Source organism: Salvelinus namaycush, chromosome 8 (genome assembly GCF_016432855.1).
Source record: "Salvelinus namaycush isolate Seneca chromosome 8, SaNama_1.0, whole genome shotgun sequence".
Lineage (NCBI taxonomy): Eukaryota > Metazoa > Chordata > Actinopteri > Salmoniformes > Salmonidae > Salvelinus > Salvelinus namaycush.
In genome coordinates this window covers 57834678-57852316 of record NC_052314.1, presented here as the reverse complement: position 1 = coordinate 57852316, position 17639 = coordinate 57834678, and the positions used below count along the sequence as shown (strand labels likewise).

Sequence of the window (17639 nt, the reverse complement as noted above, 5' to 3'; positions counted from 1 at the left end):
ACAGGCCAAACGACTACTTCGGGACCATCCAGGTGTGAAGTACGGACTGCGATTCCCGGCCCGTTTATGGCTATCTCATGATGGTAAAGACTACACATTTGAATCTCCGGATGAGGCTCTCTCTCACATTCAACGTCACATCAAGAAGTCTTGAACTTGCTCATAGTTCAGCAACTGTTGCTTGCGAACTGTGGATAGTAAGTAACCCACCTGTGGTACAATTATGTTTAGCTACAACATGCTAATTTTGTATAGTTGGGGAGTTGGCGAACCCATTCAGGCTTATTTGATGTGATCTAATGTTTTGATCATCTAGTGTGCTTGCCTTACAAGCATTCAGTCATTTTAATTTCATTGTATTGAGGTTTTACTATACTCATGTGTTTTCTAGGCTGTCTTGCTCACCTATTCAGTTTGTTTACATAGCGTCTCAGTGACTCAAAATATTATTGGTTATTTGCTTACTGCATCCGTTTGCATTGACCCAGTAAACAGTAAATGCTTCCCGAGGCGACACGTTTTTTGGGGTCTTCACTTAAATTTTAAAAGTTCTGAGCGTCATTTATGCCCAGCAAGCGTTCAACGTTGCGCACACGTAGTTTTTTGGTCTTGGTTGTAAGCTGTCTTACTACGATTTCCTTACTTCAAATTAGGTTTTCGGCTGAGAGCCTTTGTACATTTTATTTATTTTCTCTCTCAAATGCCTGTTATAAGACTGGGAATATAATTATATACATCTGCAAGTGGTGCTTTTGTAATTTCGTCTGCACAAGGGATTCACTTTTATTATTTTTTATTTAAAAAATGATTATCTCTTTTTGCTGTTTGATCCACTAACAAAACGCGACTTTAAAGAGCGGGACTGTGGGTTTAGGTTTAAGACCGCACTCTCACAGACATACTGTGCGAAGAGAACATGTTCTATTTAGGCTTGTACCTCGTTTGGGGAGGTATTGTCTGGGATGGGGGGAGGGGGTGGGGGGAGGGGTTGAATTGTTCAGTTCTAATGTTGTCATTCTGTCTTTTTTGGGGGTTTTTCTGTACTTTTTCCAAACATCTACCACCGTACATTATTACTCTGAGACAAGTTATTCTGGGGTTTTTGGGCGCTCATTGCTTTTCCATTCTAGGCTCTAATGACAGGGTTGTATAACGGGAATGCCCAGAGGGGCCGAAACAATGCGATCAAGTACATTTCGTGGAACACCAAAGGGGTTAATAACCCAGTGAAGCGTAAGAGGGTGTTGACACACTTAAAGGGTTTGAATGCAAATGTTGCATTTCTACAAGAGACTCACTTGAGGACTGGTGAGCACTTTAGGATGCGTAGGGATTGGGTTGGTCAAGTGTTCCACTCTAACTTTCATAGTAAATCAAGAGGGGCTGCCATTTTGGTTGATAAAGCCACTCCCTTTGTAGATTCTGAGGTTATCGCTGATCCTAAGGGACGATACGTCATAGTAACCGGTAAACTGTTTTCTACCCCTCTTGTTTTGGCTAGTGTTTATGCTCCCAATTGGGATGACACAAGTTTCATTTCTTCCTTTTTGTCTGCTATACCCAATTTAGATTCTCATTTGTTGATTTTAGGGGGGGATTTCAACTGCAAAATGTCCCCAGTTCTTGACAAGTCCTCACGAACAACTACAGGCCCATCTAAATGTGCCCTACTTATTCAAGCCTTTCTTCAGAAATATGCCATGTTTGAGGCCTGGCGTTTCCTACATCCTACAGATAGACAGTATTCCTTTTATTCTCATGTTCATCAAACATACTCCCGGATTGATTACTTCTTTTTGGACAAAAAACTTCTGCCTAACCTTCGGCAGTGTACTTACAAGAGTATTGTTATTTCTGACCATTCACCATTAGTGCTTGAACTAGAGTTTCCCCAGCGACCTCCTATGTGTTATCAATGGCGTCTTAACCCCATTTTACTCTCAGATAAGGAGTTTGTCAATTTCATTTCTTCTGAAATCACCTTATTCCTAGAAACTAATTCAACACCAGGTATGTCCTGCTCTACCATATGGGAGTCTCTCAAAGCATACCTACGTGGCCAAATTATTTCTTATACAGCCAACCAAAACAGAGTTCGCTCTCAGCGACTTCGGGACCTGAGCGAATCCATAGCCACATTGGATGAGAAGTATGCTACGGTTCCTTCCTCTGATCTGCATAAAGAGCGCCAACTACTCCAATCTGAATTTGATGAGCTTTCTACCAGGCAAGCTGAACAGTTACTCTTGCGAGCTCGGTACAGAGTGTATGAACAAGGCGACAAGGCCAGTAAACTCCTTGCACATCAGATCCGTAAATCTGAGGCCTCACGTTTAATCCCACAAATAAGGACCCCGTCTGGTGCCACCACAGTTATACATAAAGAGATCAATGATCAATTCAAACAATTTTACTCTGCGCTATACACCTCTGAATCCCCTCAAGACCCTTTGCTGATTGATTCCTTCTTTAACGGCCTGAATATGCCTTCAATTGATACAGACACCCATGACTGTCTAGAAGAAGAATTTACACCTGAGGAGATTGCAACAGCAGTGTCCGCAATGAAAAGTGGTAAATCACCGGGTCCGGATGGTTTTCCAACCGAATTTTACAGGACGTTTTCTGGTCTGCTTTGCCCATTCTTGTCTCGACTATTTGCAGAGTGCCTTAATACCTCAAAGCTACCGCCTAGTCTTTATCAGGCTTCAATTTCATTACTATTAAAGAAAAACAAAGACCCCCTGGAATGTGGATCCTATCGCCCAATCTCGCTTTTAAACTGTGATTACAAAATCCTAGCCAAGCTTTTAGCCATCCGTATGGAAGGCTCGCTGCATCAAGTAATACACTCTGACCAGACTGGCTTTGTGAGAAATAGGCATTTGTTTTTCAATATTAGGCGCCTTATGAATATACTGTACTCCCCAGCGTCAGAGGACCCAGAGGTGGTGGTCTTACTTGATGCAGAAAAAGCGTTTGACCGCGTTGAGTGGGATTACCTAACAGCTACCCTTTATAGATTTGGCTTTGGCCCAAAATTCATTGCGTGGATAAAGATTCTTTATTTTTCCCCCATGGCTTCGGTACGGACTAACAACTTGTCCTCTGACTATTTTCCCTTGCACCGCGGATCCAGACAGGGCTGTCCACTCTCCCCCTTGTTGTTTGCTTTGGCAATCGAACCTCTCGCCATTGCACTACGCTCTAATGATGCCATTCAAGGAATAAGCAGGACGGGCTCAGAGCAGAAAGTCTCGCTATATGCGGATGACCTCCTTTTGTTTATCTCTAACCCTGATACCTCATTGCCACACGCCTTATCTGTTCTTAAAAGGTTTGGATCAATCTCAGGGTACAAGCTGAATCTAGGCAAGAGTGAGCTTTTTCCTGTAAACAAGGCTGCTTTAAAGTGCTCTTTTACAAGTTCTCAGTTTAGGATTGTCCGGGATCAATTCACCTACTTGGGAGTTAAAGTGACAAGGAAATATTCAAATCTGTTTCAGGAAAACTTGGTTGCTCTAGCAGACAGTTTGAAACAATCTTTTACTTTTTGGAATGCGCTACCTCTTTCTCTTATCGGAAGGATTAATGTCATTAAAATGAGTGTGTTGCCCAAATTTCTATATTTATTTCAATGTTTACCCATTTTTATTCCAAAATCTTTTTTTATTTCACTGGATCAAACATTCATGCATTTTATTTGGGATGGCAAGGTACCACGGATTGGTAGAAAACATTTACAGAAGCCTAAGTCATTGGGGGGTTTAGCTCTACCAAATTTTCAGACATACTATTGGGCTGCAAATTTCAGAGCCCTTCTGTACTGGCTGCAGACTGATCCTACTGGCCCTAGACCAATCTGGGTCCAGATGGAGTCTGAATCGTGTAAACCTGCTGCACTTTCTTCTGTGTTGTGCTCGTCTCTCCCAGTGTCCCTAGGCAAAAGGTGTGTCAACCCAATTGTAAAGCAGTCTCTTAAAATTTGGAATCAGTTCCGTTTAGCCTTTGGCCTCCGAGGCTTTTCTCTATCAGGCCCAATCAATCAGAACATTTTATTTCCTCCATCTTTGAATGATGGGGCTTTTGGCATCTGGCACTCACTAGGCCTCTCCTCACTAGCCCAATTATTCTTTGATGATACATTTGCCTCTTTTGCTCAGCTACAGGAAAGGTTCAACCTCCCCCAATCCCACTTTTTCCGCTATCTCCAGACTAGGAACTTTGTCAGAGCTAACACACCTGAATTTCCCCATAGGCCTGCGAATACAGCTATAGAGAGCATCCTGGAGCTGAACAAGCTTCCTAGGGGCGCAATTTCAGATGTATATGCAATCATTCATGACTTACAGAACCCTTCTTTGGTGCCTTTAAAGACTCGATGGGAAAAGGATTTGGGGGAGGAACTTGGGGAAGACACCTGGGAATCTGTGCTGCGCAGGGTGCATTCGTCCTCTTTTAGCACTAGACACAGCCTCATTCAATTCAAGGTGGTTCACCGTATCCACTGGTCTGGGGCCAGACTTGGAAGAATATTCTCTGATTTTGATCCTACCTGTGTCAGATGTAAAATTGAACCAGCCACACTGTTGCATATGTTCTGGGGCTGTCATAAACTGTCAGGTTTCTGGGAATTAATATTTAAATGTTTCTCTGATATATATAACACTGTTATAGATCCCTCTCCCCTTACAGCCCTTTTTGGAGTACTGCCCATAGGTACCCCCCTGTCAAGAATCCAGTCGGACACTGTTGCTTATACAACTCTTTTAGCTAGACGGCTAATACTACAGAACTGGAAGATGGCAGCTCCCCCATCTTATAAATATTGGGTGAGAGATGTGCTGTGCTCTCTGAAACTAGAAAAAATTAAATTCAATTCACGTGGGAACCCCAAACTGTTTAATGAGGCTTGGGCTCCATTCCGGTCTTACTTTAAACAGTCCATCCTCTGATGGCATTCCTATTAAAACCAAAATAAGTCTGTATTTGACCCCCCTGTGACTTAGAGGTTGGATGAGCATTTCTCTGTGTTTTTTTCTGGGGTGGGGCTGGGGGGCATTAAGGTTGATGTGCTTATTGATTGTGACCTGTGGATGCCTTGTTCATCTTGCCCGGGCAGAGACTAAGGTGTGAGCTTGTTTTTCCCAGTTATTTTTATTTTTTAATTCTGTTCACGCCTACATAAAATTATTATTATTCATTTTTTATTTTAAAGCATTGTAAACTTTTTATTTTTGGTCCAGTGGATGGTTGGTCTGTGGCCTTGACTGTCTGTGAGTGGTTGCATTTCTCCACCCCATCCCTTGACTGTTTACAGGAACAATGGTGAGGTGTTTGCTCTCTCCCTATACTATAGATTGCCCTTTAACCTTTTGTAGCCTTCTGCCTGGTGTGTTTAACTTGTCTAAAGTATGGTATCTTTAAAGTTATTTTTTTTATATGTATTATTTGTATTTTTTCTAGTTGAGTATATTATTTATATTGCTTTGTCTTGTCTGTGTGTGTAAAACTTAATAAACAGAGTTTTCAAAAAAAAAAAAAAAAATCTATTAGTATATTTGAGTTTAACCACAATATTTGTTGTATTATTTGTTCAGTCTTTTCAGGTGGATTAAACTGAAATTGCAAACAACTTTCTAAGGCTTGTTTAAAAAATAACAATATATTGGAGATGATTTCGTTTTCAAATAACCGAAAGTGAGCAGTTGTAATCTGAATAAAGGGAAAAAGGCCAATCTTGAACATGGGGTGAGACATTCTTACTAATTTACTAGAGAACCATTTTGGATTTAAGTATAACTTTTGTATGACTGATGCCTTTAGTGAAAGGTCTAATGCTTTAATATTTAATCATTTCTGCCCTCCGAATTCACATTCATTATATAAATAGGCCCTTTAAATTTTGTCTGGCTTGACATTCCAAATAAAATGGAATATTTTTTTGTTCATATAATTAAAAAAGCAGGTCACTAGGTGTAGGAAAAACCACAAGCAAATACAGTGGGGAGAACAAGTATTTGATACACTGCCGATTTTGCAGGTTTTCCTACTTACAAAGCATGTAGAGGTCTGTAATTTTTATCATAGGTACACTTCAACTGTGAGAGACGAAATCTAAAACAAAAATCCAGAAAATCACATTGTATGATTTTTAAGTAATTAATTTGCATTTTATTGCATGACATAAGTATTTGATCACCTACCAACCAGTAAGAATTCCGGCTCTCACAGACCTGTTAGTTTTTCTTTAAGAAGCCCTCCTGTTCTCCACTTATTACCTGTATTAACTGCACCTGTTTGAGCTCGTTACCTGTATAAAAGACACCTGTCCACACACTCAATCAAACAGACTCCAACCTCTCCACAATGGCCAAGACCAGAGAGCTGTGTAAGGACATTAGGGATAAAATTGTACACCTGCACAAGGCTGGGATGGGCTACAGGACAATAGGCAAGCAGCTTGGTGAGAAGGCATCAACTGTTGGCGCAATTATTAGAAAATGGAAGAAGTTCAAGATGACGGTCAATCACCCTCGGTCTGGGGCTCCATGCAAGATCTCACCTCGTGGGGCATCAATGATCATGAGGAAGGTGAGGGATCAGCCCAGAACTACACGGCAGGACCTGGTCAATGACCTGAAGAGAGCTGGGACCACAGTCTCAAAGAAAACCATTAGTAACACACTACGCCGTCATGGATTAAAATCCTGCTGCGCACGCAAGGTCCCCCTGCTCAAGCCAGCGCATGTCCAGGCCCGTCTGAAGTTTGCCAATGACCATCTGGATGATCCAGAGGAGGAATGGGAGAAGGTAATGAGGTCTGATGAGACAAAAATAGAGCTTTTTGGTCTAAACTCCACTCACCGTGTTTGGAGGAAGAAGAAGGATGAGTACAACCCCAAGAACACCATCCCAACCGTGAAGCATGGAGGAAGAAACATCATTCTTTGGGGATGCTTTTCTGCAAAGGGGACAGGTCGACTGCACCGTATTGAGGGGAGGATGGATGGGGCCATGTATCGCGAGATCTTGGCCAACAACCTCCTTCCCTCAGTAAGAGCATTGAAGATGGGTCGTGGCTGGGTCTTCCAGCATGACAACGACCCGAAACACACAGCCAGGGCAACTAAGGAGTGGCTCCGTAAGAAGCATCTCAAGGTCCTGGAGTGGCCTAGCAAATCTCCAGACCTGAACCCAATAGAAAATATTTGGAGGGAGCTGAAAGTACGTACTGCCCAGCGACAGCCCCGAAACCTGAAGGATCTGGAGAAGGTCTGTATGGAGGAGTGGGCCAAAATCCCTGCTGCAGTGTGTGCAAACCTGGTCAAGAACTACAGGAAACATATGATCTCTGTAATTGCAAACAAAAGGTTTCTGTACCAAATATTAAGTTCTGCTTTTCTGATGTATCAAATACTTATGTCATGCAATAAATTGCAAATGAATTACTTAAAAATCATACAATGTGATTTTCTGGATTTTCTTCGTCTCTCACAGTTGAAGAGTACCTATGATAAAAATTACAGACCTCTACATGCTTTGTAAGTAGGAAAACCTGCAAAATCGGCAGTGTATCAAATACTTGTTCTCCCCACTGTAGGTAAACTGTGATATGACTAAAGAGTTAATCAGGGCGAGTTTTCCACAAATAGGTATTTTCCTTTCCATAGTAGCAAGATATTATCTATTTTTGCTAACTTCTATAAAAATGTATTGGAGTGAGATCATTTCTTTCTTTCGGGATATGTCTACCGAGTATGTCCACATCCCCTTCAGACCATTTTATTGGTAAACTACACAGTAATGTAAAAGTTTATTTTTTTAGTGATCCAATACGTAATATAGTAGACCTACCATAATTTGGTTTTAATCAAACTTTTTAAACTAATTTGGTTTTAACAAACTATAGTTTTGGCAAGTCGGTTAGAACATCTACTTTGTGTATGACACAAGTAATTTTTCCAACAACTGTCTGCAGACAGATTATTTCACTTACAATTCACTGTATCACAATTCTAGTGGGTCAGAAGTTCACATACACTAAGTTGACTGTGCCTTTAAACAGCTTGGAAAATTCCAGAAAATTATGTCATGGCTTTAGAAGCTTCTGATAGGCTAATTGACATAATTTGAGTCAATTGGAGGTGTACCTCTGGATGTATTTCAAGGCCTACCTTCAAACTCAGTGCCTTTTTGCTTGACATCATGGGAAAATTAAAAGAAATCAGCCAAGACCTCAGGAAAAAATGTGTAGACCTCCACAAGTCTGATTCATCCTTGGGAGCAATTTCCAAATTACTGAAGGTACCACGTTCATCTGTACTAACAATAGTACGCAAGAATGAACACCATGGGACCACGTAGCCGTCATACCGCTCAGGAAGGAGACGCGTTCTGTCTCCTAGCGATGAACGTACTTTGGTGCTAAAAGTGCAAATCAATCCCAGAACAACAGCAAAGTACCTTGTGAAGATGCTGGAGGAAACAGATACAAAAGTATCTATATCCACAGTAAAACGAGTCCTATATCAACATAACCTGAAAGGCCGCTCAGCAAGGAAGAAGCCACTGCTCCAAAGCCGCCATAAAAAAGCCAGACTATAGTTTGCAACTGCACATGGGGACAAAGATCGTACTTTTTGAAGAATTGTCCTCTGGTCTGATGAAACAAAAATGGAACTGTTTGGCCATAATGACCATCGTTAAGTTTGGAGGAAAAAGGGTGAGGCTTGCAAGCCGAAGAACATCATCCCAACCATGAAGCACGGGGGTGGCAGCATCATGTTGTGGGGGTGCTTTGCTGCAGGAGGGACTGGTGTACTTCACAAAATAGATGGCATCATAAGAAAGTAAAATTATGTGGATATATTGAAGCAACATCTCAAGACATCAGGAATTTAAAGCTTGGTTGCAAATGGGTCTTCCAAATGGACAATGACATCAAGCATACTTCCAAAGTTGTGGCAAAATGGCTTAAGGACAACAAAGTCAAGGTATTGGAGTGGCCATCACAAAGCTCTGACCTCAATCCCATAGAAAATTTGTGAGCAGAACTGAAAAAGCATGTGCGAGCAAGGAGGTCTACAAACCTGACTCAGTTACACCAGCTCTGTCAGGGGGAATGGGCCAAAAATCCCCCAACTTATTGTGGGAAGCTTGTGGAAGGCTACCCGAAACGTTTGACCCAAGTTAAACAATTTAAAGGCAATGCTACCAAATACTAATTGAGTGTATGTCAACTTCTGACCCACTGGGAATGTAATGAAAGAAATAAAAGCTGAAATAAATCACTCTACTATTATTCTGACATTTCACATTCTTAAAATAAAGTGGTGATCCTAACTGACCTAATACAATGAATTTTTACTATGATTAAATGTCAGGAATTGTGAAAAACTGAGTTTAAATGTATTTGGCTAAGGTGTATGTAAACTTCTGACTTCAACTGTAAAAACTAGCAAACGGTAGTACGCCCCAAATGTAACATGAAAAAAACTGGAAAAATCTGTCCAAGCATGTATTAAGTAAGTACTCAGGTGTTCACAGTGGGGATGTCACTTCAACTTCAAACCTGCCCAGCCAGTTCCTGGATCCAACGAAGGCAAATTGATTATTTGCTGTTGTCAAAACAATGCACGGTTCAAGTGTGCCTTTTCACATACAGAGAAAGGAGGAGGCACATGAAGTGTACTGCGAGTCACCTCAATGCCAGTCTAACCATGAACTAGCACAACAATCAAGTGTTATTTTCTTTCAAATAGTTAGTGGACTATTGTACATTACAGCGGAAAGTGAAAACATGAGGGAAGATGTTTTGCCGGAGATGGTAGAAAATAAATGGTTTGGAGACAAAATGTCTGAGTGCCTGAAGCTCAATAAGAATAAGAATAACAATAACGAGGCTATATACAGGGGGCACCGGTACCGAGTCAGTGTGCAGGGGTACAGGCTAGTTGAGGTAATCTGTACTTGTTGGTGGGGGCGAAGTGAGGTAACAAACAAACAGCGGGTAGCAGCAGTGTACAAGGGGGAGGGGGGGTCAATGTAAATTGGCCGGTGGCGATTTTTATGAATTGTTCAGCTGTCTAATGGCTTGGGGGTAGAAGCTGTTGAGGAGCCTTTTGGTCCTAGACGGCAAGCGCTCCGGTACCGCTTGCTGTGCGGTAGCAGAGAAAACAGTCTATAACTTGGGTGACTAGAGTCTCTGACAATTTTCTCTGACACCGCCTATTATATAGGTCCTGGATGGCAGGAAGCTTGCCCCCAGTGATGTACTGGGCCGTTTGCACTACCCTCTGTAGCACCTTACGTTCAGATGCCGAGCAGTTGCCATACCAGGCGGTGATGCAACCGGTCAGGATGCTCTCGATGGTGCAGCTGTAAAACCTTTTGACGATCTGGGGGCCCATGCCAAATCTTTTCAGGCTCCTGAGGGGGGAAAGAGTTTTGTCGTGCCCTCTTCACAACTGTCTTGGTATGTTTGGACCATGATAGTTAGTTGGTGATGTGGACACCAAGGAACTTGAAACTCTCGACCCGCTCCACTACAGCCCCGTCGATGTTAATGGGGGCCTGTTCGGCACGCCTTTTCCTGTAGTCCACGATCAGTTCCTTTGTCTTGCTGACATTGAGAGAGAGTTTGTTGTCCTGGCACCACACTGCCAGTTCTCTGACCTCCTCCATGTAGGCCATCTCATTGTTGTCGGTGATCAGGCCACTGTTGTGTCGTCAGCAAACGTAATGATGGTGTTGGAGTCGTGTTTGGCCACGCAGTCGTGGGTGAACAGGGAGTACAGGAGGGGACTAAGTACACACCCCTGAGAGGCCCCACTTTTGAGGATCAGCGTGGCAGACGTGTTGTTGCCTACTCTAACCACCTGGGGGCGGCCCGTCAGGAAGTCCAGGATCCAGTTGTAGAGGGAGGTGTTTAGTTCCAGTGTCCTTAGCTTAGAGATGAGCTTCGTGGGCACTATGGTGTTGAGCGCTGAGCTGTAGTCGAACAGCATTCTCACATAGGTGTTCCTTTTGTCCAGGTGAGAAAGGGCGGTGTGGAGTGCGATTGAGATTGCATCATCTGTGGATCTGTTGGGGCGGTATGCAAATTACAGTGGGTCTAGGGTGTCCGGGAGGATGCTGTTGATGTGAGCCATGGCCAGCCTTTCAAAGCACTTCATGGCTACCGACGTGAGTGCCATGGGGCGGTAATCATTTAGGCAGGTTACCTTCGCTTCCTTGTCACAGGGACTATGGTGGTCTGCTTGAAACATGTAGGTATTAAAAACTCAGTCAGGGAGAGGTTGAAAATGTCAGTGAAGACACTTGCCAGTTGGTCCGCGCATGCTTTGAGTACACGTCCTGGTAATCCGTCTGGCCCAGCGGATTTGTGAATGTTGACCTGTTTAAAGGTTTTGTTCACATCGGCTACCGAGAGCTTTTTCACACAGTCATCCAGAACAGCTGGTGCTCTCGTGCATGCTTCAGTGTTGCTTGCCTCGAAGTGAGCATAAAAAGGCATTTAGCTCATCTGGTAGGCTCGCGTCACTGGGCAGCTCGCATCTGGGTTTCCCTTTGTGGTCCGCAATAGTTTTCAAGCCCTGCCAGATCCGACGAGCGTGAGAGCCGGTGTAGTAGGATTCAATATTAATCTTGTATTGACGCTTTGCTTGTCTGATGGTTCGTCTGAGGGCATAGCGGGATTTTTTATAAGCGTCCGGATTCGTCTCTCGCTCCTTGAAAGTGGCAGCTTTAGCATTTAGCTCAATGCGGATGTTGCCTGTAATCCATGGCTTCTGGTTGGGATATGTATGTACAGTCACTGTGGGGACGATATCATCGATGCACTTATTGATGAAGCCGATGACTGAGGTGATGTATTCCTCAATGCCATTGGATGAATCCCGGAACATATTCCAGTCTGTGCAAGCAAAACAGTCCTGTAGTGTAGCATCCATGTCATCTGACCACTTCCGTATTGAGCGAGTCACTGGTACTTCCTTAGAATTGTGGTCCGATTTGCCAAATGGAGGGCGGGGGAGAGCTTTGAATGCATCTTTGTGTGTGGAGTAAAGATGGTCCAGGATTTTTTTTCTCCCCTGGTTGCACATGTGACATGCTGGTAAAAATTTGGTAAAACTGATTTAAGTTTGCCTGCATTAATTAAAGTCCCTGGCCACTAGGAGCGCCGCTTCTGGGTGAGCATTTTCTTCTTTGCTTATGGCCTTATAGCATTGGTTGAGAGCGATCTTAGTGGCAGCTTTGCTTTGTGGTGGTAAATAGACGGCTACGATTAATACAGATGAGAACTCTCTTGGTAGATAGTGTGGTCGACAGCTTATCATAAGGTACTCTACCTCAGGCGAGCAATACCTCGAGACTTCTTTAATATTAGACATCGTGCACCAGCTGTTATTGACAAAAAGACACACCCACAACCCTTGTCTTACCAGAGGTAGCGTCTCTGTTCTGCCAGTGCATGGAAAATCCCGCCAGCTCTATATTGTCCGTTTCTTCATTCAGCCACGTCTCGGTGAAATAAGATGTTTCAGTTTCTAATGTCCCGTTGGTAGGATAATCTTAATAGTAGGTCATCAATTTTATTTTCTAACGATTGCACGTTAGCAAGGAGAATGGAAGGGATTGGGAGTTTACTCGCTCGCCTCCGGCTTCTCAGAATGATCCCCGATCCGCGTCCCCTTTTCCGGCGTCTTGTCTTCACGCAAAAAGTGTCGATCTGGGCCTGTTCCAGTGAAAGCAGGATATCCTTCTCGTCGGACTCGTTAAAAGAAAAAGTTTATTCAAGTCCGCGGTGAGTAATTACTTTTCTGATGTCCAGAAGTTATTTTTGGTCATAGCAGCAACATTATGTACACAATAGCAGCAACACATAGCAGCAACATTATGTACACAATAAGTAAAAAAATAAGTTACACAAAACATTTTTTTTTTTTTTGAATTGCACAATTGGTTGGGACAATGTAAAACGTCAGCCATGTTCTTCGGTGCCATCTTCATCTTTTTAAAAAGGCTGCAAAAACACAACAGGGAATACTGTAATATTTACTGTTAACTCTTGTATAAATACTGTAGTGAAAAAAAACAGTAGTATATAATATAGTAATTAGTAATTTTGTGGATTGTTGTATACTGTAGTGTTTTCGTGGACTGTAGTATTTACTGTCATTACCAAAGTATTTACTCTTGTGTTTTTGTTTTTATTATCTTTGACATAAAAGTGGAGGCTTTCTCCTTGAGGAAACCTACTGGAGAAATACTAAAAGAGCACATTTTACAGACCTGTAGGTAGGACTGGGGTCTGAACAGATTTTCTATAACCTGTATTGAACAATATGGTCTATATTTGGCATGTAGGTTTCTCACTTATGGGTGGAAAAGATTGGGATATGGGGAGGGGAATGGGTAGGGTATATGCAAATTAAATACTGTAGTATTTACAATAGTAAAAAAAAAGTGTAGTGTTTTTGCGGACATTATTGTTGTATTTACTGCAGTGATTTTTTTTGCCGAATAATACTGTAGTATTAACTATAGTATTCTACAGTATACTACAATATTTTATAGTACGTAACACACATGATTGAGGGATACTACTGTGTGTATACTAACGTTTACTATAGAAGTCTATTCTAAGTGTGGGCGGCAGATAGCCTAGTGTTTAGAGCGTTGGGCCAGTAACCAAAAGGTTGCTGGATCGAATCCCCGAACTGACAAGGTAAAAATATGTCGCTCTGCCCCTGAACAAGGCACTGTTCCCCGGTAGGCTGTCATTGTAAATAAGAATTTGTTCTTAACTGGACTTGCCTAGTTAAAAAAAGGTTAAATAAAAATAAAATATTTTTTTTAAGTACTGTACAGTAAACTGTAGTATTTTTTCATGTGGGCAGACACCTGTCTACATGCTTACTTCAAGGCCCTTTGTGACAACACATGCAACTTCTCTTGTGCTTCATGTGGACACTAACCTCCTATTGTGATTATGGATCTTGGCTGATAAGTCATTAGAATATTAAATAACTTTAAATTGTCTGTTAAATTCAGTGCACCAGAATGTCCCATTTAAGTTTGAAATCTCTATTTCCTGTTTTAAGTATGTGTGTGTCTCTCTCTCTTTCTGTCAGGTGGTAGGCTTTGGAGAGGAGAACAACCAGGCAGAGCAGCTGTGGCCCCAACCCGAGCCCTGCATAGGGGGAAGAGGACCAAGACCCCTAAGACCTCCACTTTATCCTACAGAGAAGTGTCCAAGCTGACCTTCCCACCTCGCCCATGCTGGCCAACGCAACGCTCATTGACGACATCCACGCATTCTCCTCCTCCCTCACCCTCACCCCCTACCACAAAATCCTCAAGTAGATTGGTTCCGCATAGCAGGAGGCAATTAGCCAGCCAGGCCGGAACACAGTGCAGTGGTGTCTTCAGAAGCTAAACTCATCTCTGCCCCGTCTCCTTTCTCCACGGCCAAAACTATATTGTTTGAGAGCTCTTTAGTTTGTCCTTTTGTTCTCACCCGTCCCTGATTGATTGAATAGCAGGAATAATCTTTGCTGTGAATGGTAAGGGAAGAAAAGAGAAGATGGATTCTATCATCTCTGTCATGTATCTTATCTTCATTCTTTTTGTTGAAGAAGGATTGAGTGTATTTTAAAAATGGACATTAGGGTTAACATATACATGTTCATACTGTAAGATTTTGTGGATCGAAAAAGTGAGCTATGTTTGTCATAGCGGTAAGATACATTGATACATTGTCAGTATGTGACAGTTTTCTGATTCGTTTTTTAGGTATTGTTGTAACTTTGATTCTGTTTCAGAGGCAAAAGGGAAAACCTCACTGTTACTGTAGGTTTAACATTTCAGCCCTACCGCTGACTTTAAAACCACTAGACTGGCATGTTTATAGCTATAACCTGTTATCATCATCTTTAAGTGTAAATATTTACTCATGCAGAAACTGTTTTCAGACTTATTTTTCTCATATGAACCCAATTGTCTACACTGCAAGAGAAATACAATTGCTAAAATTGTTATGGCATATCATACCACTGTTCTACATGATTAATAATTGAATGTCCTCGTCAATTTATCAAGAACTCAGATACGTTTCCACTGAGTTAATTTTAATGTGTTTGTTTTTGTCATTTTCAGTACTTCAAACGGATTATTTTGGACATACACATCATTGTAAGTTTTCTATACATCCATTTTGGAAAATGTATTGCATAAATATACGTGATTGTGATCAAACGCGATGGTGTACTGAGTTAATCGGTGTTTTTTTTAATGAATTTGTTTTCTACTTCTGTAGTCATAAAATACGAATTCAAAAAAATTGATGTAGAATCATCCTTAATCCCTACCACATACAAGTAGATGGCGATAGTATTGGTTTTGTTGACAGGCTAGTTTTAGTAACAGGCTATACTTTAGGGCTGCAGCTGGATAGTATTGAAATGTTCTGGGCCCCAAATTGTACAAGTGTTGCAAATTATATGCTTTATGAAAAAGTGAACATAATTTTCATATATCGCCTGGACTATTCTGCTCCCGGACTATTCTGCTAAATGTACCTCTTGCCATTCCTCTGTATGCGTCGACGATCTTGACACTTCTGGGACTGGCGTGGACGCGCTCTCGCATTGTCCTCTCTGCGCGCTCCCGTGCCACCTTCAGTTCCAGTAGCTGTAGTTTCCTCCGCAATCCCCTGTTTTCTTTCTGACTTTGAGTTATTTCCAAACGAAACACTGCATAGTCGTCATCTACGAGTTTGCAGACCTCTGCCACGGCTGCATTCGCTAGCACCTCCATGATGGAGGCAATCTGAGTGTGAAAAACCATACCGTTAGCCATTGTTAGTTAACCCTTAGCAGCTAGCTAGCGTTACCTAGATAACATTTAACAACCAAGTCCTGTTTGCAAAGCGAATTAAAGACTACATGGGGTAAGTATGTGATGCTGTGCAGTTAAACGAGTCATATTTAGAGTTCCATGGTTTAAAAAATTGTATAAATAACAAAAATAAAAACTGTAACGTGGAAATTTCCTTGGTCACTGTTTACTTCCGTTTACACTGAGGTGAAAGGATGTTATAGCTCAGGGGTGTGGTTAAATGAAAAGCGAATGCGCGCTGTTCTTTTAAATACGGTACTGCTTGTGACATTACACATTCATCAGTATATTTCAAGATCAGAGCAGACTTGAGGCTTAGGAGATCTGATTCATCAGCTAACATCACTTTTGGGGAATTCTGAAGCATTTATGTAATCAAAACAATCACAAAGGATTCATAAAGGTCATATTACCTGACAGATGATATCTCATAGAACAAAACGTAAAATATCTCCAAAACTTATCAACCTCAGACCATATTTTCACCTTTTATCCCAAAACCCCATTCCTCCCCCCCATAGGAATGGCTGAAAGAACCAGAGGTAACTAATTTCCGTTTTTTAGGACTACAAGCTGGTGAGCTCTATTACCATCCTAAACAAAGGGGTTGTTCCATTTGATTTCAATCACTTTTTGACTACACCCCTTTTGATTGAATATAACTTACCATACATATTTTCCCAAGTGGTCAGAAAGTGACTTTTTGGACCTGAATGCCAGAACATTCAGGAGATAGAGATGCTCAAAGTTGACCCATTTTGCTTCCCCCACCCTGGGACATCCATGTCTTCATCACTAGAAAATATTAACGGTTGACGCCTCTAGCACTGGTTCGATTCCAGGCTGTATCACATCCGGCCGTGATTGGGAGTCCCATAGGGTGGTGCACAATTGGCCCAGCGTCGTTAGGGTTTGGCCGGGGTAGGCCGTCATTGTAAATAAGAATTTGTTCTTAACTGACTTGCCTAGTTAAATCAAATTAAATAATCTCAAGCCACACTGCCACAATTTCTTCCCCTTGTGGACACTCCTATGTCTGATAAGGTTACTCAGGAAGGAGAAGATCTTTTAAATGCAGCTTACACTTGAAGGGCCTCTCCACGTTGTGAATGACACCAGAGGAGGTAGAGGCAGGAGCCACCACCCTCAGGTGGTTAGTCTTTGAGCTCCCTCCTTGACCTCTAGTCATTGTTTGGGTGTTGTTGGGATTGTGTGCTTTGTTATAGGCTAGGTACCTCTCATGGTGAACGCTCATCCTGACCCTGTCTGTATTGGTGAGGTAGCTGAGGAAGGCTAGACCCAGGCCCAGGCCTTCTATTAACCCAGTCACCAGACATTAGATGAGATCCTGAAGGAGAAGACAGACTTGCTGATAGACTACCACCAGGGGGGTCTCCCACCACACTCTGTGAAGGCTGAAGCCCAGAGTGACCTGTTCTGTTCATCATGGATACTGTGGTGTTTGTATCATATAGATAGACCCTTCTGTTCCTATCAGCTCCAGGCCCTGCTTCATCCCTGCACTGAGACTGTGAAGAGAAGGGTCTGGGCTGCAGACTTGATCCCTGACTGGAACCTCTGTCCTGGCGGTCATCAGAGAGACCGAGGTTGTTCAGTCCACCTGTCCACTGGTTGTGTTCTGTGTGGTGGTTGTGGTGGAGTCTCTGTCCCTCGCGGTTTGGTCCTGGTTCCGATTCAGGAAGGAAGTCCTGGTTTGTGACCAGCCACCTCAGAGG

General features: G+C 42.4%; 1 protein-coding gene and 1 non-coding gene across 2 annotated transcripts in view; both read right to left on the bottom strand.

Moving 5' to 3' along the window:
- The window catches only part of LOC120052910 (zinc finger protein 777-like), a 105919-nt gene that overhangs the window by 24313 nt on the left and 63967 nt on the right, over positions 1-17639 (bottom strand). The window lies entirely within an intron of this gene.
- Positions 13237-13289, bottom strand: LOC120053109. Its single transcript, XR_005477471.1, has one exon. It is a non-coding gene; the product is annotated as a U7 small nuclear RNA (small nuclear RNA).